Raw genomic sequence first — 4,943 nt, forward strand, 5'->3', positions numbered from 1 at the left:
CAACATTTGATAGGTGACGAGGGCTGTGGGAGTGGAGAGAAGAGGATGGACAAGAGATTTGGAGGCAAAATTGGCAACTGATTGGATACGGAAGGAGGAAGAGACAAGCAGAAATCAGGGATGCCTTTGAAGGTGAACGTCTCGGTGACTGGAAGGATAGGGGTGTTTTTGATAGAAATAGGGAAGTTTGGAAGATGGCTGAATTTGAAGGAAAAAAAACCCAATGAGCTCTGAGATGCCTACAGATCATCAAATGAGAAAAAGTAAAGGAGTTCAGAAAAGAGACTGGAGTTAGGTATAAACTATCAGTTGAATCATCTGTGAGATGACTTGACCATTTCTTGTTGGGACTGTCTTTCCAAAATGGAGTATAATGATCACTAGCTTCTTGTTCTGGAATCCAGTCTGAACTTACAGCTTGCCTAATTATCCCATTGGACTGATTTAGGCTTATTGTATATAATGTATGAGAATTTCTTTTGGAATTTTTTGATTTATGGAATTTTTTTGTTTGTAGCCAGCCTTGGATAGATAGTTTCAGGAATTGTATGAACATATTACATTTCAAAGTGCTTTCATATACCTGATTTCATTTGTTCTGTGACCCAAGAGTGGTACAATTAGGGAAATGCACATAAATCTCTAGCTTTAAGTTATTTTACTAGATTAATAATAGACAAAAACAATACAACTCTTCTGGTCTTATAAAAATCTAAAGGGCTACAAAGTTTTTCAGTCCTTGGCAAAAAAATTCATTCAAATGTTTCTGGGCACACTTGATAAGTCACTTTACCTCACCCTTAAAAATTCCAGTAGAGTTCTTTACTCTACTTTTCACAAGTAGATTATAAGGGATACCTAAATATTTCATTCCAATCCTTGCTTCTAGTTCAAAATTGTCTCCTGTCACTGTTAACTTCTCTGAAGGAAGCAAACATACTTTACAAAGTCTAGTACAATGTTTGGGATGTAGCCCACTGTGAACAAGTGATAAGAACCAAAAATAATTCCACATATGAACTCATGACAATCTTGCAAACTTGCAAAGTTGTGCACAGAAATTTACTTTGTTACTTATGAAACTTGGAGATTATTTCCAAACATTTTGCTTTACAGATGAAGAAAATAATGAGGTGAACTAACTCATTTTTTCTTTTAAAAGTCTTGTAGAGTCTACGGCCATACCACCCTGAACGCGCCCGATCTCGTCTGATCTCGGAAGCTAAGCAGGGTCAGGCCTGGTTAGTACTTGGATGGGAGACTGCCTGGGAATACCAGGGGCTGTAGGCTTAAAAAAAAGTCTTGTAGAAAGATTAAAAAAATCTTTAGATTAACAAGATGCCCATTTGTAAAATTTCACCAAAGTTGTCTGCAGTTCCTGATGACAAGACAAACAGTCAAAGTAAATTAGGATATCTAACCTACATACAAATTCTTTTTAAAAAGTTTTTTATTTTCAAAATATGTGCATGGATAGTTTTCAACATTCACTCTTGCAAAACCTTGTGTTTCAAATTTTTTTCTCCCTTCATTCCCTCCACCCTCTCCCTGAGAGAGCAAGGAGGCAAATATGTTAAATATGTTGTATGTAGCTTTAAATGCTACATACATACAAAATATGTTATATACTATATACATGAGCATCAGGAAAAGGAGGTAAGCAGAAGAGAGGGCGAGAGAAAAAACCTGATAAATAGCCCAAGATAAATTTCCAAGAAATTGGAAAGGGCTTTCAGCCTATTGTGCAAATTTTCTCTGAGAAAATTATATGACAAAAATCACATAGGTTGAAAGACATGAATGAGTTGCACCAATGGATGTCCATAGAAATGAGATTAAGGATCCATTGAAATATCAGTGAAGTCAGTAAAACAGGGGATTATGCTTACTATGTCTCATGTAAGAATGGTAATTTCTTTTAGTAAAGTTGGTAAAGTTGGAAAAGTATACCAAAGATGAATCTTCTTGCATGATTTTGCATGAGAGGCCAAAAGATGTCCAACTGTATGAGACTCATAAGGTAAGGCTTGAGGTACATCATGGTTTGATAGATAATTCGTGTGTTTTACCTGGCTGATGATAATTCTTACACTTTGGAGACATCAGACTTCCCCAGGTAGTCTTAGAATTTCTAGGGCTTCAGGAAGGGTGGGCTGAGTTAAGAAGTAGGATCCTGGGTTAGTCACCATGTTCTTTCCCTCTAAAGACAAGAGAAGTAATTTAAGGCCTGTGAGATACCTCATGTCCTGGAGTGCACTTGCCCAATAAAAGGGAGATGCAGCTGAAGGGCACACTCAGGGTTTGTGCTGACCCACAAGGGGTATTTCTGGAAGGAGGTCAATAGCTGGACTGGAAGCAAGAGATGCAACAGGTGGTGAACAGCTGGAGAGGAGTCATGGGAGATTAGGAAGAAGGGAGTATCAGGAAAGTGCAGGAGGGAAGAAAAACAGTAGATTTTAGGAGTGTTGATCCAAGATGAAAACAACATATTGGTAGTATTGTGATAATACTGTTTAACATATTAGCTAAAGATAAATTTTTCCTTATGGACTCCCCCACTAATAAATCCAGCGTTGAGTAATTATCAAAGCAGGTAGCAAGGGTTGGAATAGTTAATCAATGTCAATAATTGGCAATGAGATGGCACACTGAATAGAGAGCTATGCATGGGGTCAGGAAGATCTGAATTCAAATCCTGCCTCAGATACTTGGTAGCTGTTTACCTCAGTTTCCTAAGACTACCTGGGGAAATCTGGTGTCTCCAAATGTAAGAATGCAAGGTGTAAAATGAGGATAATAATATGTTCCTTACGGAGTTGTTATGATGATCCAATGAGATAATATTTGTAAAGCTCTTGGTAGAGGCTTTATAAATGCTTGCTATTATTAATGCTTATTAATTGTTCCAAGTTGGGCTATTTCCAGTTACTTAACTTTTGTCTTGCCACTGGACTTCAGTGACCGTGGAGGAAAGAGTAAAGCTAATGACTGCACAGTTCTGCCTCACTTAAATCCAATTCATGAGCAAGTCAAGACATCATCTTTCTAATATCATGATTCTCTTTGAGAATGAAGGAGGAACAACATCAACAACAAAACCTGGAAGGGATATAGAGAAAAGTAAAATATTCCCCGTGACTAAGAAGCCCAGAGTCTAAAAGGAAAGACTATTTCAACAGCTACTCACAAACAAGAAACATACAGAAAAAATGGGAGGTAATTTATAGAGTGAGAGTCCTAGAATTAGGGAGGGTTGGGAAAGGTCTCTTGTAGAAAGTAGGATTTTAGCTTGGACTTAAAAGGATTTGGGGGAGACAGGAGACAGAGATGAGAAGAGAGAGAGAATTCCAGGCATAAGGGAGCAGTGTCCATGCAATGAATCTGGAGATGGGAGTGTCTTGTTTAAGGAGGTTAATGTCACTGGATCATAGAGTTTGTGGGACTACGAAAGGCTTAAGAAGTCTGGAAAGATGGGGAAGGGGCAGGTAATAAAGGGCATTGAACACCAAATGAAGGATTTTATGTTTGAACTTGCAAGTAACAGGGAAATCACTGGAGTTTATTGGGATTGTGTTGGGGCTATGTGTGTGACATGGTCAGGCTTAAACTTTAGAAAGATATCTCTGATAGATGAATGGAAGACAGATCAGAGTGGGGAAAGACTTGTAACTATTCATTGGTAGACTAGGCATGAGGGCATGAGGGTTTGTACCAAGGAAGCAGCAATGTCAAAGAAGAGCAGGGAATGTATACAAGAGCTATTACAAAGGTAGGATTGGCAGACCTTGGATATGGGAGCTGAGAGAATGAGGAATCAAGAATGACATCCAGATTGTAAGCCTGGAGACCATGAGGATCTTTATGCTGGTCACAGTAAGAGGAAAAGTTAATGGTTTGGGGGAAAATAATAGTTCAGTTTTGGAAATGTTGAGTTTAATATATAGTTAAAAGGCATTGGGAGACATGAGTCTGGAGTTCAGTAGAGATGTTAGGATTGGATAAGTAGACTAAAATTAAAATAGAGATTATTCAAATAATTTAAATAGAAACATTAAAATGGAGATGATTTTTAAATCTGTGGGATGATGAGATTACCAAGTGAAATAGTATAGAGGGAGAAGGAGAAGAATAGTTAGGAGAGAGCTCTATGGGCCTTCACTGGGAAGTGAGCATGACCATGCTGAAAATCCAGCAAAGAAATCAGAAAAGGAGCAGTGATATAGGCAGGAAGGAAGAGGACTAGGCGAGAGAAGTGTCCTGAAAACCTAGAGAGAATTAAGTATCAAAGAGAAGCGGGGGATTGATGTTGTCATAGGCTGCAGAGAAATCATAAAGAATAAAGCTTGAGCAACCAAGAGAAAAGGTCACTGAATTTGGCAATTAGGAGGTCCTGAGTAACTTTGGAGACAGCAAGTGGTTCAAAACATCAAAACATGTTTAATGTTTGCAAAATGCTTCCCTAGCAAGATTTTTTTGAAGCTTCACAATAGCCTGGGAAAGTCAGGTATTGTCCCCATTTTGCAGACAAGAAAGCCAAGGATGTGTGAAACTATAGAAACATTTGTCTTTCTAGTGCCTTTTCTACTACAACTCATTGCCTCCTTGATAATATGCCTTAGTAATATGATAAAATATATCATTATGTGTTACATATATTATATTACATATGTTAAATATATTATATATTTTTAAGTAATATAATGATATAACCTTATCATATGATTGTCATTTCTGTGGTTCTAGTAGGTCTAAAACTTTTTGGTATCAAGATCCCTTTACATTCTTAAAAATTATGGAGGATCTCAAAGAGCTTTTTTTTAGTGTCAGTTATATTTTATCAAGATTAATACCATATTAAAAATTAAAACTAATAAAATCTTAAAATAGTTATCAATTCATTTAAGAATAACAATAATGAGCCCTTTTAGGTTAATATAAATGCT

The 4,943-nt window shown here is 37.1% G+C and overlaps 1 non-coding gene across 1 annotated transcript; it reads left to right on the forward strand.

Annotated features, from left to right (window-relative positions):
* The first annotated feature begins 1,171 nt into the window (after window positions 1-1,171).
* LOC127552532 (5S ribosomal RNA) lies at window positions 1,172-1,290 on the forward strand. The gene has a single exon (XR_007951406.1). It is a non-coding gene; the product is annotated as a 5S ribosomal RNA (ribosomal RNA).
* The last annotated feature ends 3,653 nt before the right edge of the window (window positions 1,291-4,943 follow it).

Source organism: Antechinus flavipes, chromosome 2, assembly GCF_016432865.1.
Source record: "Antechinus flavipes isolate AdamAnt ecotype Samford, QLD, Australia chromosome 2, AdamAnt_v2, whole genome shotgun sequence".
NCBI classification, from domain to species: domain Eukaryota; kingdom Metazoa; phylum Chordata; class Mammalia; order Dasyuromorphia; family Dasyuridae; genus Antechinus; species Antechinus flavipes.